Source organism: Triticum urartu, chromosome 3 (assembly GCF_003073215.2).
Source record: "Triticum urartu cultivar G1812 chromosome 3, Tu2.1, whole genome shotgun sequence".
Lineage (NCBI taxonomy): Eukaryota > Viridiplantae > Streptophyta > Magnoliopsida > Poales > Poaceae > Triticum > Triticum urartu.
The window spans coordinates 657,581,970-657,605,506 of record NC_053024.1 but is presented as its reverse complement, the minus strand read 5'-3'; positions in this window follow the sequence as shown (position 1 = coordinate 657,605,506).

Sequence of the window (23,537 nt, the reverse complement as noted above, 5' to 3'; positions counted from 1 at the left end):
CCCAATGTAGTGACATGCTTTAAGTGTGGAGAGCCGGGTCACTATAGTCGAGAGTGTCCCCAGAACAACAACCCCGTTCAAACTAGAAAGTCCATTGGCCGTGGTAAGCCAGCGGGAAAGACATTCTACGCCAAGCCGGTCACCACTGCCCGTGGCCATGTCAACTATGTTTCAGCCGAGGAGGCTCATGAGGATCCTAACGTCGTCCTTGGTACGCTCCTTGTTAACTGCCATCCGGCATCTGTTCTTTTCGATACTGGAGCATCTCATTCATTCATATCCGAGAACTATGCTCGATTGCATAACACGACATTCTGTGACATGCCCACTTCCATGGTAATTCAAACTCCGGGTTCCAAATGGCAAACTTCTAGAGTAAGCCATGGGAACGAAATTCTTGTCGATAGACTTGTTTTCCTTGCATCCTTAATAGCTCTCAAGTCCACGGACATAAACATCATCTTGGGTATGGACTGGATGTCAGCTCATTATGCTAAGATTGATTGTGCCACTAGAACCATTCAACTTACTCACCCATCGGGCAAGACAGTCAATGTCTTAACTCGAGTGGCCAAGCGCCAACTTTACTCCCTAAATGCCAACCCCTTCCAGACCTTGAGGATGTTCCGGTAGTCCGAGACTTTCCGTATGTCTTTCCAGAAGAACTGCCAGGTGTTCCACCTGACAGGGATGTTGAGTTTGTGATAGACCTTGTTCCGGGAACCGTTCCAATTTCTAGAAGACCCTACAAGATGGCACCCTTAGAACTAGCCGAGCTTAAGAACCAACTCGATGAGTCCTTGAAAAAGGGTTTCATCCGTCCTAGTTCCTCTCCTTGGGCTCGCCCCGTCCTCTTCGTCAAGAAGAAGGATGGAACGGATCGAATGGTTGTGGATTACTGACCTGTCAACTTGGTCACCATCAAGAACAAATACCCGCTTCCCAGGATCAACGATCTGTATGATCAGCTCGCTGGATCCTCAGTCTTCTCCAAGATGGATTTGAGGTTGGGCTACCATCAAATCAAAATCAGAAACGGGGGCATTCCCAAAACGGCCTTTGTTACTCGTTATGGCCAATACGAGTACACCGTGATGTCCTTCGGTTTAACCAATGCCCCAGCCACCTTCTCTCGGTTAATGAACTCGGTCTTCATGGAGTATTTGGATAAATTTGTCATAGTATACCTCGATGACATACTCATCTACTCCAAGAATGAAGAGGAACATGCCGAACATCTAAGGCTGGTATTGATGAAACTTCGAGAGCATCGCCTTTATGCCAAATTCTCCAAGTGTGAATTTTGGTTGCCAGAAGTGACCTATCTAGGCCATCTGATCTCTGGTAAGGGTATTGCTGTCAATCCCGAGCGAGTTCAAGCCGTCCTTGATTGGACTCCACCTGAGACGGTCAAGCAAGTTCGGAGTTTCCTTGGCTTAGCGAGCTATTGCCGCCGCTTCGTTGAGAATTTCTCCAAGGTTGCTAAACCTCTAACTGAACTCCTCAAGAAAGATAAAAAGTTCGAGTGGACTCCACAGTGCGAGTTCAGTTTTCAGGAACTGAAAAGACGCCTGACATCTGCTCCCGTACTGGTACCACCAGATTTCGCCAAGGACTTTATTATCTATTGCGATGCCTCGCGACAAGGAATAGGTTGCATACTCATGCAAGATCGTCAGGTAATTGCCTATGCTTCACGGCAATTACACCCACATGAGGAAAATTATCCCACACATGATCTAGAGCTTGCAGCTGTAGTCCATGCACTTAAAACCTGGCGACATTACCTCCTCGGTAATCGTTGCGAGATCTTCACCAATCACCAAAGTTTGAAATATATCTTCACCCAACCAGACTTGAATCTCAGGCAAAGACGTTGGGTCGAGTTGATCTCGGATTACGACTTAGGAATAACTTACACCCCGGGCAAAGCCAATGTCATGGCTGATGCGCTAAGCCGTAAGTCCTATTGTAACAACCTGATGTTACAACAAAGTCAACCACTTCTCCATGAGGAATTTCGTAAGCTTAATCTTCACATTGTTCCTCGAGGATTCCTATCCACCCTGGTGGCGAAACCTACCCTTATGGATCAAATCATAGCTGCCCAGAAGCGTGATAAGGGCATATCCCGAATTAAGGAAAACATCGCTAGCGGAGTTGCTAAATGTTTCTCCATGGATGAGCGGGGTGCTGTTTTCTTTGAGAACCGTTTGGTGGTTCCCAAGAAACAACATCTACGCCAGTTGATCCTTAAGGAAGCTCATGAATCCCCTCTCACCATTCATCCCGGTAGTACTAAAATGTATCAAGACCTACGCCAGAGGTTTTGGTGGACTAGGTTGAAGAGAGAAATCGCTCAATACATTGCTAATTGCGACATTTGTCGTCATGTTAAAGCAGAGCATCAACGGCCTGCTGGCACCCTTCAACCTTTGGCTATTCCTGAATGGAAATGGGATAAAATCAATATGGATTTCATCACTGGGTTTCCCAGAACCAAGAGAGGGAATAATGCCATCTTCGTCATGATCGACCGACTTTCCAAAGTAGCCCATTTCCTACCTGTTCGTGAGAGTATCACCGCTAGCCAGCTAGCTGATTTATACATCTCCCGAATAGTGTCTCTTCATGGTGACCCATTGGAAATTAACTCAGACCGTGGGAGTCTCTTCACCTCTCGATTTTGGGAAAGTTTCCAAAATGCTATGGGAACTCGTCTCTCTTTTAGTACCGCCTTCCATCCTTAATCAAGTGGTCAAGTAGAGCGAGTCAATCAAATTCTGGAAGATATGCTCCGAGCTTCTGTCATCTCGTTCGTAATGAGTTGGGAGAAATGCCTTCCCTTCGCGGAGTTTGCTTATAACAATAGTTATCAAGCTAGCCTAGGCAAGGCTCCTTTCGAAGTTCTTTATGGACGAAAATGTCGAACACCTCTTAACTGGTCAGAAACCGGGGAAAGGCAACTCTTTGGCCCGGATATGATTCAGGAAGCAGAAGAGCAGGTTCACGTTATTCGTGAGAAATTGAAAACAGCCCAATCTCATCAAAAGAGTCAATATGATCGTAAACATAAGCCTATGACTTATGAAGTCGACGAGAAGGCTTACCTTCGGGTTACTCTGTTAAAGGGAACCCATCGTTTCAGTATCAAAGGAAAATTGGCCCCTCATTACATTGGACCCTTTCGCATTCTTGCCAAACGAGGAGAAGTTGCCTACCAATTGGAACTACCATTACATCTTTCCAGAGTTCACGATGTCTTCCACGTTTCACAACTCAGGCGTTGCTTCGCGGATCCTATCCGTGGAGTGGACCACGAAACGCTTGATCTACAAGATAACCTCTCCTATCGGGAATATCTTGTTCGTATCCTTGATCAAGCCGAGCGTACCACTCGACGTCAGAATATCAAGTTTCTCAAGGTTCAATGGTCACACCATTCCGAGAAAGAAGCCACTTGGGAAAGGGAGGATCGTCTTCGACTTGAGTACCCCACCTTCTTCCCGGAGGATCCTAAATCTCGGGACGAGATTCTTTTGAGTGGGGGTGAGTTGTCACACCCTAGCTAGTTCAAGCATTTGAGTGTGCATCATGTTTAAATTCCTCTTAAAATTGAAATGGGGAAGGCAGAAACTCCCAACACCCCCCTGGAAACAACTAGGGTTTACTAAAATTATTTTCAATGAACCTGAAATGCCCTTCTAAAAAGTTCACCCTCTTTATCTTGGGTTAGAACCTCCGGCAAAATTGGTGCACAATTTTCTAGGTCAATAGAAGGTCATTGAATTAAATCATAAGTATTTGAATTTGGGCATTTAAATGCTATAAAATAATTTAAATGCTCAAATAATTCTGGAAATAAATGTTTGCTGTTGGAAATATTCTAAACAGAGCCCACAATTATTTTCAGGATTTTTGGAATCGTTTTAGTATTTTAATTAAATCCCAACAGTTGCAGAAAGAAATAGAAAACAGAAACAAATAAAAAAAGAGAGGGAGGGAAGCCCACCTGGGCCTTACCTGTGCTGGCCCAGCCACCTGGCTCGGCCCAGCCGACTGGCTTGCCAATCGTCGTCGTCCTCCCGCCAGAAGGACACGGAGCGCGTGGCCGGCGCCCGCAGCCACACGCCGGCCACCTCCTGCTTCTGCCGACGCCCTGGAGACGTCCAGGGATGCCACACAACCCCCACGTCCCCCTCTCATCCTCGCTCACTCTCCCCCTCATCTCCCTCACTCTCTCCTGCGATGGCCGAGTGCGTTCCTCGCCGCCGTTCGCCGTAGTTGACACCAGAGCCACCCCCTCGCCTCTCTGACATGTCCAGAAGCTCCGTCGCGACACCCTCGCCCTCCCCACCGAGCCACGCTTCGCCGGAGGCCCTGCATCGCAGCCCTCGGGCCGTCTTCAACCTCGGTACCCGCCGGACGCCGTTCATCAATTCGCCTCGCTCCGGTCGCCCCCGAGCCCACTGATCTGCTCATCGACCTCCCTGTGAGCTCCGCCGCTTTTCCCCTCTTCTTTCCCACACGTTTGCACCCTCTAGGCCATAGTTCCACCATGGCCGAAGCTCGTCTCCGCTCGAGCTTGTCGCCGGTGTCGCTCCGGCGACCATTTGGTCATCCCGTGCTATGCAACATGCTTGCCGCATCGCGTAGTGCCTCGCTAGCGCCTCAGTTTCCATGTTTGCACGCCGCAGCCCAAACCCCACACATGGCCGAACTCCGGCCGCCGCCTTGGAGCTCGCCGTCGTTGTCTCCGGCCACCATAGGCCCGGCCTCCACCACCACTAGATGCGCGCCTGCAAGAGCTCTCCAACGAGCCCAAGAACGGCCTCGCCCGTGCCCTGTGGGCGTTTTCCGAGCCGTGCCACCGTCTCGGGCCTCGCTGGTGTCGAGTCGCCGGCGGGTTTGACCTACCGACCAGGGGTTTGACCCCACTGACCGAGTTAACCCCCGGGTGGGCTCAGTTTGACCCCTCTGGGTCAATGACAAATGGGACCCGCCTGCTAATTAAGTAGGATTAGGACTAACTAAAAACTAGTTAGACTAATGACACTGACACGCGGGACCCACTGGTCAGGTTTGACCTGGACCGGGTCTGTTGACCTGCTGAGGTCAGCATGACGCAATGCTGACGCAGTAATGCATTTTCTGGATTTATTTTTATTCAGGAAATTCCAGAAAATGTTTAAAACTTCTAAAAATCATAGAAATTCAACCGTAACTTCAAATGAAATAATTTATATATGAAAAATGATCAGAAAAATTCAATCTATCCATCTGTAATGGTTTCATGCATGACAAAACAAGTTATCCTTGCTGTTTAAGCAGAATAAGGTTATGCACTAATAAGGCCATGTTTAATGAGCTAATATTTGAATCTTTGATTCAAATGAGTTCCATTCCTTTCTGTTATAGCTTGCATTAGGCCAAGACACATTCATATTGCCATGTCATAGCATGCATCATATTGTTGCATATCGTCATGTGTTGATTGTGTTCCGATGTGTTCTTCGTGGTAGGTTCTGCCTCCGAGGATATTCACGAGTATCCAACTGAAGGGCAGTATCCCACTACCACTCCATCAGGCAAGCAACCATTGATCATTCCGATACAACCCATGTTCTCGCTTCTGCTCTTGTTTACTGCATTAAGACAACGCGATTCAACTGCTGTGTGCTACGGTAGTTGAACCCTTATCCTCTGCATGACCTGTCATTGCCACAGTTTTTTTTTTGTTTTTTTTTTTTTTTTTTTTTTTTTTTTTTTTTTTTTTTTTCTGCATTATCATTGCCACAGTAACTAGATGAAACCACTAGCATGTGTAGGAGTTGATTGAGCCATGTATTGTGATTCCTACCTTGCTATGCCTGCTATGCTTAGAGTTGTGTCAGGTCTGGTTCATCTGGGTGATGGGCTAGAGTGAAATGATTATGTCGGTAATGTGAGGGATGTGTTGAACATGTTTTGGTAAAGGTATCGATGAGAGGCCATGTAGGAGTACATGGTGGGTTGTTTCATTGAGGCCGTCCATAAGAACTGAGATCTGTATGCGTGATTTAAGATTCAGTTACTACCACACATTGGGCCCTGAAATATGACCCCGCTCGACTTACTGACCCTCTCGTCCTCTGTCCAGGAGTTGCAACTAGTTTCTGGTGTTTGTAGGTTATGTGTTGGCGGCCGTGCGTAGCGCTGACCCTAGGGGTGGGCTATGATGCGGTAGATACACCGTGCACGGTAGCCGGAGTCGCCCGTTTGGTGTCTCGGGACCCTGTACACATCGTTTGGGGCCGTTGAGGACACCCCGGCCGGATTTCCTTGCGGATGGAACCTGAATAGGCGATAAACCTGGACTAGAGACTTGTGAGGTTAGTCAGGTCGTGGTCTACACCCACGTCGGTTTTCGCTTGAAGTCTGCCGAGCACATGTCGTGTGCAGACGCTAAGTGGTGGAAACATGTGTGACGAAGTACACCCCTGCAGGGTATAAAACTATTCGAATAGCCGCGTCCGCGGTAAAGGACTACTTGGTTGCCTATACAGTTCATAGACAAGTTAATGGATACTACTAAAAGACTCAAGATAAGTGTGAGTACCGAGGATGGCCCTCTCGTAGGATGACGAGGGAGGATCCCCGGTGGAGTATTGTGTTGGTGAGTAGTGGACTCGTGTGCGAAAACTATTTTACTGGTGAAGTTCCGTAGGATAGCTTAGCCAAGAGTCAAAGCTGGCTTGCTGCATTAACCCCACCACCTTCTTGAGAATAAGCATGTATAGTAGGTTCTGATGTAAGACTTGCTGAGTACCTTTGTACTCATGTTTGCTTAATTACTGTTTTCAGACGACAACACCGCCCCCTCCGATGGGTTCTACGTAGACCTTGACGTCGACGAGTGACTAGCCACCCAGGTGGTGATCCTGGCCATGGAGGGCCCTATGTAGATAGACAGGCTTCGAGGAGCCTTCTTTCTTTCTAGAGTCTGTACTCAGACTAATTGCTTCCGCATGTGCTTGTATGATTGTATGACTTGAGTGTCGAGTCATGTGACCCCTATCTGTATGAACATGTTATGTATGGCTCTCTAGAGCCTTTAAATAAAGTACTTGAGTTGTAGAGTTTTGTTGTGATGCCATGTTGTATGTACTCATATCGGGCATATTGTGTGTATGATTGAAATGCTTGGTATGAGTGGGATCCGACAATCTAGTTGTTTATCCTTGGCAGCCTTTCTTATGGGGAAATGTAGTCTAGTGTTCCTCGAGCCATAGTAGTCCGCTACAGCCCGGTTCACAGGAGTCCTGCTAGCCCAGCACTACTGTTCAGGACACTTGACTGGCCGGCATGTGTTTCACTTCGTTCCTATGTCTGTCCCTTCGGGGAAATGTCACGCGGTGACTTCCAGAGTCCTGCCTAGCCTGCTACAGCCCGGGTTCCCCGGAGTCTTGTTAGCCCAGTGCTACAGCCCAGAATCACTCGCTGACGACCGACATGCTCGATGTGATTCATGTATGCCTGTCTCCATAGGTCTGTGCCGCTTTGGGTTCACGACTAGCCATGTCCGCCCGGGTTCTCTGTCATATGGATGCTAGCGACATTATCATATATGTGAGCCAAAAGGTGCAAACGGTCCCGGGCCATGGTAAGGCGACACCCGTGGAATACCGTGCGTGAGGCCGCAAAGTGATATGAGGTGTTACCGGCTAGATCGATGTGACTTGGAATCGTGGTCCTGACAGGGGGAGGGGGAGGGATGTCGGTTTGCTCTCAACTACGGTCCCACAAGCGAGCGAAAATGCAAGACGAAGCGCGTTCCATTCGGTGAGCGACATGGAGGGTATAGCGTGCCGGGCTGCGCGAACGCGACAAGAGCGATGTACAGTCAAAACCGATTGTCCGGTCGTCACCGGAACCACTATTCACATCAGAACCTTCGCTGCTCGGCCTACGCTGGCCACTGCCCTAAAACCACACCAAACTCCAGCCCATTCCCCCACCTTTCGATCCCCTAGCCCGCATCAAGCGTCCCCTAGTTCACCGGAAAGCCATGGTGCGCCGCAAGATCACTTACTACAAGATGCTGACGCCGGAGCGCCGCGCAGAAATCGCGGCGGCGATCGGCGCCACAGACCTCCGTTCCCAAGATCGCTTTGCGGCGGGCCAATCCCCGAGTTCTCTGGAGCCAAGCTACGAGGAGGAGGAAGCTGATCCAATGTTCATGGCGGAGGTCGCGGCATAGAAGGCCCCCGATGGGTATGAGACGTCGACTTCCTGCCGGCGTCCGAGTCCCCCATGGTGCAGGCGGACCAGCGGTTCAACATGGCGATACTAAAGGAGGACCGGGAGGCAGAGGCTCAACTCGACGTGGAGCGCGCGCATGCCGCTGCCATTGAGGCTCTCCTGCAGGCGGAACCGGATGTCGTGGATGTGAACCGGGCGGCGGAGGCTCAACTTGAGGCGGAGCGCGCGGATGCCGCTGCCATCGAGGCCCTCCTGCAGGCGGAACCGGACATCCTGGACTTGAACCGGGCGGCAGAGGCTCGACTCGACGCAGAGCGCGCGGATGCCGCTCTCATCGACGCCCTCCTGTAGGTGGAACCGGACTGCAGAGGCTCGACTCGATGCGGGGCGCGCGGATGCCGCTGCCATCGAGGCCCTCCTGCAGGCGGAACCGGACGTCCTCGACTTGAACCGGGTTGTGCTATCGTCCGTGCAGAGCGCCCGCACGCTCCGCTTGAACGAGTAGCTGGAGGCCGAGGACAACCACGGTGCGGATACACACGTCGGCAGTGACGGCTGGTTCGCACCGGCAGCCAAAGACGACGAGGTTGTCTCTTTCCGCGAGCAGTGATAGTTTTTTTATGTTGTTGTTTTTATGGATCTTTTGCTGTGTAAAAACATATATTTGTTATGCAAGTCGCCTGACTTGGGTCAGTCTACCATTTCAGGTGGTTGGATGAGTATCCTATGTCTCCTAACCCTTCTTTCCTTCTTCCTCACCTCTTCTTCTTCCCCAACAGACCACCGCACGGGCCGTACGGATACTCCCCAACATGCGGTTGGATAAACATACTCTATGAACAAAAATTATGTGTCAGCGATAGGATGGCTGAGTTTGGTGTGTTCACATGCGACAACACGTGTCAGTGAGGGTGCGTTCCCTTGGTTGGGTTTGCGGCGTGCAGGAGCGACTGTGTGAGGGTGCGGTGTGACCGCGGCGTGTAGGAGCGACCGTGTGAGGGTGCGGTGCGACTGCGATAGTCATGCGCAAGTGTACCTCCTTCTCATTTTGAAAACTTTAGGCAAGCTTGGCAAAAATGTGTGGAGAAGTTTGGCAATGCAAGGCCTAGACCCAAACAGGATAAGTACGTACGTACTAGGAGTACTACTGTTAAAAAAGAAAGGCTGGGTTTTCCTTGCGGGATTTAATCGATACAAATCCTCGTTTCATGTGTCAATTAATGCGTATTTTTTTCTCCAAAGACCAAAGAGCTAACCATCTCACTCCTTATCGCTTGATTAATGCAGCGCCATGCAAACCAACCTTCTCACTTCCGCATGCATGCAAGGGATATTAATGTCCTTGGTTGCTAACCCCATCAATTTTGCCTCGATTAGTGTTAGTGGCCCTTTGCAAATTGTAATTTTGATATACTGGCCTTGTGTACAAAAAATGGAGGTAGTAACTATATTTGACTTCCTTCCCCATTGCGGTGACGTCGACGATATTTTTTGTGGTTTGGCAAAGTGCGTTCGACGGAGAACACCATTGAGGGAGACCATGGTAAGTCGTTCGCAAGTGCTGCCTGCAAGCCGAGACAACCGCCTTATATGCATCCAGGAAGTCCTTTACTAGCACTACTAGGAGTAACTAATGCGGTGAGATGGCTTCTCGAAGAAGATGATGGAGAAGCGGAGTCTGCGAAGAGTGAAATGATGGTTGCTTCGTCCGTGCTTTTGTGATTTGATGCCTCACTGCTTTGTGATTTGTGATAGAAGGGACAGGGGAGTAGACTCTGTGCTCTATACTGTACTACATGCGTCCAAGCATGGGAGAAAGAGGAGAGACGTTGCATTTTTCTATTCCTCCAATCAATCAATCAGGGAGCTTCGGTTCCATCTTTTGGCTTTGGCAACACCGTCCACAATGGTTCCCACGATGCCAAAAGCTATTTTCACATTTGGCTACACATTGTGGATGCCCTTAACCGTACCACTTGGTTTTGCTCCTGTGTGCTATCTATACAAATCTCAATTATATTGATCTAAAAAATTATAGAATCGAGATTAGTAAAAAGGAGGTGATTTTGCTGCGCGGATGGCGGGGGGGGGGGGGGGGGGGGGGGGGGGGGTTCTTATTTGAGCAATGCTACATCCACGTAATGGTTTACGTAAAGTTACAAACTGATGTGATGTGGGACTATTTGATTGGATTAAAGGAGAGGATTAGGCCCACCCCACCTGAAAATCAGGGGGGCATATATAGATTAGATGGAAAGTATACGTAGCAGCTATGTAGCCCTTTGTAATTCTAGGATTAGGCTTCTTATTTTTGGAGGACGTTGTCCTGGCAGTTTGCTAACATGCGGTCCCACGTGTCGGTGCTTTACCAAGCCGATCCGCGTCCCACATGAGGCAGAACAACGGCAGAAGCAACACGTGGTTAAGTTGAAGAAGATGAGGGAGAAGCGGATTCAGCAACGAGTGAAATGATGGTTGCTTTGTCCCTCCAACTTAACCGCAAGAAAGGTGTAGCTTCGTGATTTGACGCCTCATTGCTCATTACTACACCGGCGCCATGACTGGGGTGCTTCACCCCAGCTGCTCTGCACTGTATTCCGGTATGCCACGTGACCTAGTAGCTTGATGTCCCACATGTCGACGAAAGGGACTAGAAGATTTATGAAAGCGAGCGCTCCACTCTTATGACGGAGGAGTATACGACACGACGGCCCAGTGAACTGTCACTTGTACTGTATAGTACTATAGTTTTGCTATTTCGCACGATCCATCGATACAAACCCGATTAAACAGGAAAGGGCGGGATTTTTCCCGAGCGGTAGATGATACTGGCCATACATTTCAAAGGCAATTTTAATGTATGCAAACTGAATAATTATAAGTAACAATATGATATCTAGTAAAACTAAAAACACATATGATTTATTGTGTTAGAGTGCAGTAGTAGTCCTGTATTGCATAGCTGTTAGATGTAACATGCGAGAACGTGTAGAGATGTAGTTTTGGAGGGCCTACAGAGAGAAAAGCGTAATACGGTCACCGAACTTCAGAATAAGCTGATTACGGTCACTATATACGTTTTGCGGTGATTATACGATCACTTGCTCACAGCTCAGCATCGGATTGCACTCTGTTGACCGGCCAAATAGTCTGAGTGGCGCCATGTTGACTAGTTAAATTGAAGACGTTCGTTGTGGGTCCCACCTGTCAGTTCGCATAGGCAAAAGGTCAAATAAACACAAATTTACGCAGGCGCGACAAGGCTCCAACCCGTGCGCGGGAATCACCTGGTTGTGTATGTGTCTGTCAGGGCCTGATGTGTGCGCATGTACGTGTAGGTTGAGCACTTGAGCGTGAGAGTGTGTGTTGGTCGTGTGGTGTACTGGTGTGTGCATGCATGCGTGCGTGTGTGCGTGTGAGTGTTGCGTGTGTGCGTGTGAGTGTTGCGTGTGTGTGTGTGGCTGCGTGTGTACGTGTGAGTGTTGCGTGCATGCGTGGGTGCATGTGTTTGTGTGAGTGTTGCGTGGATGCAGTTTGTGTGCATACGTGAAAGGGGCATACAGGGGGGTATGAGATGGAGAGAGAGAGAGAGAGATGCTCTTCGTTTCTCTTTATTATGACTAACTTTGTATATAGTATAAAAATATACAAATTCACAGTGCGGAATAAATATCATTGTGGGCACCATGCAATGCAAATTAGCGTTCGTACTCCTCCATATAACTTTGTAATGTTGTATATATGTAGAAACTCTAAAATAATTTTTTGGCCACACTTTATTCAAAAGAAATGTTGTATGCGAAATAAACGTGAAGAGAGGGCTTTTTAGATCAATGGGGTACGTGATGTAACATGTGTGAATGTGTAGTTGATGCATTTGGCGGAGCCTAGAGAGGTATGTGTGTGTATTACATATTCGAGAGAGGCATGGATAGAGGGGCCGACGGGGGGCGTGGGAGAGATAGCACGAGAAATGAGAGTGGTCTAGAGAGAGAGAGAGACGAATATGACGTCACGACAAGAGATTCCATTCCCTTGAGTGTGTATATGCAAGGGGGGAGGGAATAGAGGCACCAGGAGAAATTTTATGTGTGTGTGGTGTTTGTGTTGGTATGTGTGGGTGTGAGAAGATAATGAGACATGGGGGTAGAGGGTGTGTCACCGCATGAGGTCCGGTGGGTCGAGGTGAGGCCCTTCGTTCTGTTCCGTCCTACGCCACATTGGTCGGCCCGTGACGCATTTAGGAAGACCCATGGATGACTAGTCGTACAAGACAAAGATAGCAGAATTGTGAAGGACTCTGTGTCCACTGACAAAGCCGGCTAGGATTCGTAACCCTAGGTTCTAGGACTAAGGTAACCCCTTTATCTCTGATATTACTATTCATCCAACCTAACTTTAAGGGGCATCCTACAGAATGCTCTGCTAGAATCATACTCGTCGATTAGGAAGAGAGGTGTGAGACAATGTGTGAGAGACGGGCGTAAAGATAATGTGCGTACATGAGACACGTAGGCAGGTCCATGTATATAGAAAGGGTCGATGAGGATTGTGCGTGTGTATGTTTGCGAGAGGAAGAGTGCTTGTGATAAAGGTTAGTGAAAACAGTTGTAAATGGTTATGAGTGGGAGGGAGGGTTATATCTAGAGCATGTGTGCGAGAAAGATACCTCGGAAGAGAGTGTGTGAGCATGTGTGATAGACCACCGATGGAGAGTGAAACTACACGTAAAAGACTGCTCTACACATTGATTAAAGATATAAATTGTATCCAAATATTAGGATGGGATCATGATATTTGCAATTCGCGTAAGGAGCGGTCATTGATCCATCAGACATCTAGATTCTATCGAATTTGAGCATGTCTATGTTATTATTCGACACAATTGATCCACATAGTTAGTATTTTGAACTCCAGACAATGCATCACTTTAGCAATCAAATATAAACATGAGTATAGTTCATGTTGTGTGTGTAAAGCACATTATACATACGAAAGTTACACAATGGACATTATAAATAGCTACTACCTATGAACTAGCATACATTTGAATTCAACTTAAGGTGGTTTAAAAAAATCGAATTCAACGTGAAGTCCATTCAATTATTTGAATTTGATATCATGGCATTTGTAAACCATACCTAAATTATGGGGGCACCAATCTTTGCTCTGATTTTGTACATAATAGCATATGTAGTCGTGTACAAAATAGATTCAAATTTAGCTCCTCCATTCCAAAATAATCGTAGTTATAGGATTTTCAAGTGTCAAAATTTCAAAAAGAAGCGGATAATTTAATGAGGTTTTCAAACATACAAGGTCAAATATAACGTTGTATATTTAGGTCAATCCTCATAGTTCAAGAGTACTCTAAACGTGAATGCTTGTGTTTCAAAATTTCGAACAAAGCGCCAAAAGAGCCTCTACTCGCCCGAAACCACGTGAGACCAATGTTTGGTAGTACAAGGAAATTACTTTTCTAATAACTCCGACCCGTGAAACCTACCGGCCCGATGTCCAAAGGTCTAAACCGGGGAAGGTTTGTAGCTTCATCTAGATGCGACGCAACCGCATCCGAAAAACATTCATACACAATGGCCACTGGAGCACACATGCGCACGACCGAAATCGCTCCGCCCACTATTTGGGACACCTGGGATTACCATCCTACCCCCGACCCACAGTAGGTCCGAAATTTAAGAGGGGGGCAAAGTTTGTACTTTCCCCAAATTTCAAACAAGTGCGTCCCATCTTCTATTCAAAAAAGCCAAAAACAAGCGTGTCCCAGACCGAAACATGGTTCCCCCCCACCCGTCCGATTCCCCATTCGTACTCTGTGGGCGCCAAAACTACCTCTCCACCAGCCGCGAAACCCCGACGTCCTCCGTCCGCCACCCCATCCCACCCATCAATCGCCGCCCTCCTCCATCACGCCGGAGCCGATACCCCGACGTCGTCGTCCACCGCAACCTCAACTGCAACGCCCTCCACGGCTAGTAGTTGAAGCCGAGGCCGAGCCGTCCGTACCCGAGCCAGTTCAACCACGCCGTCCTGCGCCTCACCGTTGCCGCTCCAACTTCGCCACCCTCCACCGCACCGGAGCTATTCCTGCTACGCCGTCCTTCGCCGCCTCGGATCTGCTTCCCCTCCGCCGACATACGGCCACGACAACACAGTCAACAATTTGGCCATGGGTTCGTCCAAGACTGCACCCTCCAGAACATCGGTTTCCCCGGTAAAAAGAAGAAAATCAGCGCGACTTGTGGAGGTGACCACACCGGCAACCGAAAAAGGTACTCCTCTTCCCTTATTCATGCAAATCTTACGTCTCTGCTTGCATGGTATTCATCCCACAGAAGACACTAGTTGACTGCTTCTTCTTGATACTAGATGTTCCTAGTAACTCACGATGCACAAGGTTTCTCCTCATATACTATTTCACCTTAGCTAGAGGTCCGTCGCCCCCCTGAATTTCACTTTCTGGCCACTTGATTCCCGATTAACGGAAGCATTCCCCGGCGTAACAGGCGCTAGTACGCCTATTACGCCGGGGAAGCAGCGCCTTGGTGTTTATCTTAGGGGCGTGTGCGGCCTAGAGCTACTAGCGCCCGATCTGGAGGTCGGACGGGATTAAAGGGATGGCCTGGGGGCACTGCCAAGCACGGCGGTGGTGTGAGGTCGATGGGAGGGCGGGGCGGTGGAGGCAGGGGTCTGGGCCGGTGGTCCCTGGTGGTTCGAGAAAGATCGTCAACAGTCACTAGCGGGAGGTAGACGACGGCCATCTGCCCGTTCCTTATAGATCGGACGGTTCATTAAAAAAATCGACTGACCTATTTATTTTCAGTCGACTGTTATCTTAGATATGACCACATGTGGTGGTGTGCTGGAGGAGTACCTGCATTTCCTGTGCTCATATATTACAAAATCATACAGAGTTGAATCTAATTTTGTTTGCCATACAATGTTGTAGAGCTATCATATGTCTCCTGTCATTTATTTTTCAGCAACCTGCTATCTGCTACTTTTACAGTGCACTAGTTCTGCACACACTTCACCCTTACTCTCACTGTTGTGTTTTTATGCAAGGGTATTACAGACTCTGCTGCCATGAGAGAAGCCAAAAAGAAAAGAGAGAAGTCGCTCCAGTTTGGTGTACGGCTAGGCAAGACACGTTTCAACGCTTTAAAGGGTGTAGTGTCAGCAGATGGAGACGGGGAACGTAGCTCTGGAGTTGATGACCTCGCTCGCAATGAACCACCATCCCAGGTGCTTGCTTTAACTTCTCGGTGTCATATGTGGTTGCATGTTCCATATGGTGTCTAGCTTGTATTCAAAAGGCCGAAGTCGGTAAGATAAGGAAAGATATTTTTTTACATGAACCACCATCCCGTGAGCACCAGAAGACAAATAGCTAGTCAGGGCACTGGCCGAGCCAGTGACAAGCCGAGCAAAGATAGGCATCACCTGGAAGCCAACTAAAAAGCTGCGATGGTGGCGAAGCAGCCCGCCTCCCACCAGGCTCTCGGGTCCTAGATGATCATGCTCACCGCTCCAGCCGGATGTCTAGCTTGTATTGCTTCCAATTTGGTTAAATTGCATCTGCTTAGCTTACACGTTATACCTTTGAATATGACATGCCTTTATGTTTTTGGTACATACTAGTACATCTGTGTATTAACCATGTTCTTACATCAAACTAATGTTCTTGTGTATCCCTCATCAATCACTTATGACAAGGCAGGCAGGCAAGGGGACTACTCCTCATTTAATGAATGCAGCGTCAGCCTCCCGACATGATTCTCAAGAAACAGAAATGCTAGATGAAGATAGTGAATGTAGCTCTGTAGTTGATTACATCATTTCCCCTACACTAGTATCGCAGGTGCTTGCTCTAACTTGGCAGCGTGATATGCGGTTGCATGTTGCATATGGTGTCTAGATTGTAATTCTTCCAATCTGGTTAAACTGCATGTGCTAGTCTGCTTAGCTTATACATTATACCTGTTAATGTGACATGCCTTCCTGTATTTAGTACATAGTACATCTGTCTATTAAGCATGTCCTTACATAAAACTATTGTTTTTTTTGTATCCCGCATCAGTCAACATGACGAGACACCTTTAGTATATGCAGTGTGATATTAGTTGCATCTTTCATATGATTTATAGCATGCGTTGCTTCTAATTTGTTGAAATTCCATTTATGATGGGACGCTTTTAACTTGGCAGAGTCATATTGGTTGCATCTTTCATGTGGTGTCTAGCTTGCATTGCTTCTTATTTGCTGGAATGGTTTCTGCTTAGTTTACACAAACAGTTGTGAACATGCTATGCCGTCCTGTTTTTCGTACATATTCCATCCTGGTATCATGTGTTTGCCTTACATCAAAGTAGTGATTGTCAGTATCATGCATGAATGAGTTCTAAAGAGAGAATTTTATTGCTTTTTCTTGTCGGTTTTACTTGACAATTCAAAATCAATAAAGCGGAAGGAAGTTAGCAAGGCAGCGGATAAAGGTGCTCCTTCCGAACGGAGGGCCTCTCAGTTTCTACTCCTCCACACCCCCAAGATGATTTCCAAGACAACACATGCATAGACACTCAACAAAGCTATGTTTATGATGAGCACGTCTCCCCTAGTGCAGCATCACCGGTGCTCCCTCTAACTTGGCACTGTTATATGTGGTTGCATGTTATGTGTGATGTCTAGCTTGTATTGCTTCTAATTTTGTTGAATTCCATCTTCTTACTTTACACATTATACTTGAATAAGACACGTGTTCCTGTTTCTAGAACATACAATATCTGTCTATCACACCATGTTCTTACATCAAATTACGACTGTTGTGTAACCTGCAACAATCACTTATCATAAGACATGTTTGACTTCGGAGTGTGATATAGGTTACATCTCACATTCTTTTCTAGGTTGTATTACTAATTTGTTGAAATGGCACTTATGACGAGACAGTTTTAACTCGGTAGAGTGATATTCGTTGCATCTTTCATATGGTGTCTAGCTTTCATTGCTTCTAATTTTTTGAAATGCCTTCTCCTTAGTTTACACATCATAAGATGTGAATATGCAATGATGTGAATATGCAATGGCACTAATGACGAGAGACCTCTAACATGGTAGTGTGATGTTGTTTGCATCTTGCATATGATTTATTTCTTGTACTGCTTCACATTTGTTTAAACGCCATTTATGATGAGACACTGTTAACTTGGCAGAGCGATATTTGTAGCATCTTTCATATGGTGTCTACCTTCCATTGCATTGCTTCTAATTTGGTGAAATGTCTTATTCTTAGTTTACACATCATAGTTCTGGTTATCTCTTCCGTCCTGTTTTTCATACATATTACATCCTCCTATCATGTGGTTGTCTAACATCAAAGTTCAGTTCGTCTGCATCACACATCAATTTGTTCTGAAGAACTAAATTGTTATTCGTTTTTCTTGTCGGCTTGACTTAACATGGCACAGAGAAAGAGGAAGAAACACATAATGGCAGGGAATGAGAAGCGGATGATTCCTGCAGATTCTGCTGGTACTGATGGTGCAATAGAAGGTCAAAGTCCAGCAGAAAATTCTACAAACACGGCATCCCATTCTACATGAGTTGCAAAAAAAGACAAACAGAAACAAATAGCTATCACCAAACAAGCAGAGACAACCCTAGTTCTTGCAACACCTACCACAGTACTACCAGCTGCACGACGTACTCGTGCGTCAACTGAGCTAGCAGCACGTTCCCAAGCTCCCTTGCCACCTGACACTACTTCCCAAGCACTCTTGACACAAGATGAGTTGGCAATATCAGATGAACCTTGTGAGCTTCAACAGCAAGAAGGTAGTTGCTGGAGTCAAGTTACAGTTGCATGCTTCTTTATATGTAGTCTCACAGTTTGATGTACACTAACACTTCCTATGTTTGCTGTTGGACTAGAACCTAGGCGCAAGAGGAAACAAACATCAGGGATAATGCTCGATAGGTTAACTAAATCTAGAGGAGGAAGAATGGAGATCCGTTTTGAGGCAGGTTTAAAAAGGCCACGTGATGCTACAGAGTCAGCCAAGTTAGTATCAGAGGCAGCGGTTGCTGTTAGGTGTCATGTACGTATCCTCCCAACATGGATTCAGTATAGGAATGACAAAGACGAAACCCAGTTCAACATCTTCCTCGACCATTTATCTGTAAGTATGGTTATGTATGGAAACTAGTAATATCGTCTTGCTCTGTCCAATACTTTCTAGGGTGCTGATAATGAGACTCCCATAATTTTCAACAGATGAGGTTCAAGTTGGATAGCCAAGATGATGCAACCAGACAAGCTTGCACCCATGTTTTCAAGTCTGCTCTGCGACAGTATTGGTATAACTTGAGGAAAACTCACTTTGAAGGCAAGGCTAGCAGTGAACTTGCCCAAACATCTCCAGTGGAAAATATATCTGATGAAGACTGGAGAGGCCTCGTTAAACGCTGGTCCGATCCGAAGTATCAGGTACATTATATATATGTCATCAAATCACATGTTGAAGTCCTATTTATGCATGTGCCACACAAATCTATCTTCTTGTAGGTGAACTGTTCAAAGAACAAGGCCAACCGTACGAAAGTGAAATTCCAACAGACGACAGGATCTCGTAGCTATATTGCACACTGTGAGGCTCTTGTAATAGCTGCTGTTTCACTCTTTTCGCTGTACCATATTATCAGATCTATATTGACTTGTTCCAAATGCAGAGGAAAGCCCGCAAGGACCAAAAAGTACCTGAACCAAATGCTGTGGAAATCTTCAAGGACTGTCACACCAGCAAGAAGAAGGGCATGACTACACCAGTCAAAGCCGTTGTTGTAAGTCCTTAATCCTCATGCCTTTTAACTACTACTTACTCTGACTTGTGCCTTGAACTGCATGGTTTGCAGCCAATGTCTATTACTCTTTTCAATTTTATACACAATTGTCTTAGCGTATCATTGCACCTTACAAGGTTTAAAAGAGAGGAGTGATGTTCCTTTGATCTTGACCCGTAATCTAGTTCCGTGCTGGACTTGCCCACACATCGTTACAATTGCCTGTTTGTCTGTTCTCAGTTATTTTGTGATATGAATGACATCATACTATGCTTACCGTATTATAAACTTCGTCTCTTTATCCTTAGCCCTCAATACAATGTGAAGAAATAGACAATACATTAGCGATGGTACATGGTCATATGTTTGGAACCTGGTTTTATTATGTACTTTGCAATAAAATACAACTAGTATTTTACATGGGTTCACCAGAATAAGTTCTGTATATAGACCACATCTATTTTGTTTGGTTTTGCTGCCTCCTTAATATCTTCTGTTTTGGTACTACTAATGTAAAACCTCAACTTTTCAGCGAGCTATGGAAAAATGGTGGAACTGCCACCTTCTGAAGGTGGCGAGGCAACTATAACCGCAATGTCAGCTCTTGCTGTAGTGGGTCAGTACCTGTCCACTAACAGTGCCAAAAGCACGTTCCTGCGTAATACTGGGTTGGTTATTAAGGCAATATCGTCCAAACTGCCTCATGATCAAGATATGCAAGCTCAAAGCAATGTTGCATCTGCGCTCCAGACACAAGTCCATTCCCTAACAGAGACCCTTTGTGAAACAAGGAGAAACATTGCTCAATGTCGTCAAGATATGCATGGTTTTGAAACCAGACTATCAGACATTTGCTATGTTGTTCAGGAGCCTAGGGGAAACGAAGGCGAGGGTTATGGTGCTCTATCGGACAATACAGCATGAAAACGTAACAGTCAGGTCAAATGAACTGAGCTTCTGAACTTCTGGTGGTGCATTTATCGGCTAGACTGTTAAGTTTTATGCCAACCTTTCTTTTGTTATATAGTTGTAATTTATTTTGGTGCGATACAAAATTTATTCTTAACGTGCAGCCACCGCCTGAAGAAAATAGCAAGCCATTTTTGTATAGTGTAGGGCGTTCCCTATATTTGCACTAGTGGCGATCTTTGATGCCGAGTGGATGTAATATGTGCAATCGCCTTAATAGCCTAGCGTTAGTTTCGGCCTTATTTATTTCCTAGTATTCTTTTTCCCTAGTTTGCTAGTGGCCGCAACTACCATGGGCCATATACGGGCCGTAGGATCCATGGGTCTCCTATGGGCTGTCGATAAATGGGCCTGTAATCGGTGGACCTCGGGCCGCCGGATAAATGGGTCTACATGGGCCATAATCGGGCATAATTGGTATCGGCCCAGCACGGTAATAGGCCGTTAACAGGCCGTAGGACAGCAAAGGCTTAATTCTGTCACAGGCATAACGGGTCGTTAATGGGCCAGAATATAGGACGGGCTGGAAATGGCGCAACGGGTTAACAGGCCAGAAACGGGCCGACTCTTGCCACGGGCCGAATTTGGCCCATTAGGGTAACAGGCCAGTAACGAGCCGACTCTTGCCATGGGCTGAATTTGGCCCATTAGTGGAACAGTCCAGTAACGGGCCGACTCTTGCCATGGGCCGAATTTGGCCCATTAGGGGAACAGGCCAGTAACGGGCCGGAAGTAATCAAGGGCCGAAAAGGAGCCCAAGAACGTATGGGCCGTCAATAGGCCGAAAGCTAACACGGGCTGGAAACGGCCCATGTAAATCACGGGCCGTTAACGGGTATAAAGAAAATTACTGTTCATTATGGGCTAGAGTCACCGTGGGCCTGTAATGGGCCGAAAGATACGAAGGCCTCATATGGGCCGAAAGACGTCGTGGGCCATACATGGGCCGAAAGTGAAATGGGCTGGTATTATATTCGACGGCCCACATGACGTTGTTGGGCCGATTTCCTTTAGGGCCTAACGGGTCGTGAGTTAACGGGCCGTAAAATGGGCTATTTGCGAAGAGACCGTTAACAGGCTTTTCATGGGCCAGCCCGTTAACTTTGGACCAAGTCAAACGGGCCGGCTTTGTAAGCTAAATGGGCCACTGTTGGGCCGTGCCACGTGTCAACATATCATAGGGGCCTATCTGACCCACTGACGAGCTGACATGTGTTTCGTCCGGCCAATAAGAATTTTACACGTGGAAATTTCCCATTGGTCAGGGCTGTTAACAGGTTACCGGATCCAAAAACCGACCCGATAGCTTAAAGGCGTTCCGTTACGGTGGATGCCACGTGTCGGTCACCCTTGACGAAAGCACTTCTGTGACGCACGATTTATCGTCATGGAAGTGGACACTTCCGTGATGATAATTTTGGTAATGTCATGGAACACTTCTACGACAGCAAAGGTATGACTATCTTGATTCTGTCACAAATTGTCATGGATGTACATGCATGACAAAAAACACGACCTACTGTGACAAACACGTATCATCACGGAAGTGTAATTTTTTGTAGTGTATACCGCCGGAGGCATTCATATAGAGTCATACTTTGTTCTAGTATTGAGTTGTAATCATTGAGTTGTAGATAGATAGAAGTGTGATGATCATCATTCATAGAGCATTGTCCCAAATAAAAAATAAAAAAAGGAGAGAAAGGCCCAAAAAAAGAGGGGACAATGCTACTATCCTTTTCCACACTTGTGCTTCGAAGTAGCACCATGATCTTCATGATAGAGAGTCTCTTGTTATGTGATGACCCACAAGTATAGGGGATCTATCGTAGTCCTTTCGATAAGTAAGAGTGTCGAACCCAACGATGAGCAGAAGGAAATGATAAGCGGTTTTCAGCAAGGTATTCTCTGCAAGTACTGAAATAAGTGGTAACAGATAGTTTTGTGATAGGATAATTTGTAACGAGCAACAAGTAAAAAAAGTAAATAAAGTGCAGCAAGGTGGCCCAATCCTTTTTGTAGCAAAGGATAAGCCTAGACAAACTCTTATATAAGGAAAAGCGCTCCCGAGGACACATGGGAATATCGTCAAGCTAGTTTTCATCACGTTCATATGATTCGCGTTCGGTACTTTGATAATTTGATATGTGCGTGGACCGGTGCTTGGGTGTTGTTCTTACTTGAACAAGCATCCCACTTATGATTAACCTCTATTGCAAGCATCCGCAACTACAACAAAAGTATTAAGGTAAACCTAACCATAGCATGAAACATATGGATCCAAATCAGCCCCTTACGAAGCAACGCATAAACTAGGGTTTAAGCTTTTGTCACTCTAGCAACCCATCATCTACTTATTACTTCCCAATGCCTTCCTCTAGGCCCAAATAATGGTGAAGTGTTATGTAGTCAACGTTCACATAACACCACTAGAGGCTAGACAACATATATCTCATCAAAATATCGAACGAATACCAAATTCACATGACTACTAATAGCAAGACTTCTCCCATGTCCTCAGGAACAAACGTAACTACTCACAAAGCATATTCATGTTCATAATCAGAGGGGTATTAATATGCATAAAGGATCTGAACATATGATCTTCCACCAAGTAAACCAACTAGCATAAACTACAAGGAGTAATCAACACTACTAGCAACCTACTAGTACCAATCCCGGACTTGGAGACAAGAATTGGATACAAGGGATGAACTAGGGTTTTGAGAGGAGATGGTGATGGTGAAGATGTTGATGGAGATTGCCCTCTCCCGATGAGAGGAGAGTTGGTGATGACGATGGCGATGATTTCCCCCTCCCGGAGGGAAGTGTCCCCGGCAGAACAGCTCTGCCGGAGCCCTAGATTGGTTCCGCCAAGGTTCCGCCTCGTGGCGGCGGAGTTTTGTCCCAAAAGGTTGCTTATGATTTTTTCCTCGACGAAAGACCTCATATAGCAGAAGATGGCCATCGGAGAGCCACAGGGGGGCCACGAGGTAGGGGGGCGTGCCCTGGGGGGTAGGGCGCGCCCCCCACCCTCGTGGCCAGGTGGGTCCCCCTCTGGTGAACTTCTTCCACTGGATATTTTTTATTATTTCCAAAAATGACTTTCGTGGAGTTTCAGGACTTTTGGAGTTGTGCAGAATAGGTCTCTAATATTTGCTCCTTTTCCAGCCCAGAATTCCAGCTGTCGGCATTCTCCCTCCTTATGTAAACCTTGTAAAATAAGTGAGAATAGGCATAAGTATTGTGACATAACGTGTAATAACAGCCCATAATGCAATAAATATCGATATAAAAGCATGATGCGAAATGGACGTATCAACTCCCCCAAGCTTAGACCTCGCTTGTCCTCAAGCGGAAACCGATAACGATAAATATGTCCACATTTTAGATGTAGAGGTGTCGATAAAAATAAAATACGAACATGAAGGCATCATGATTATTCTCATAATAGCAACATATATAGA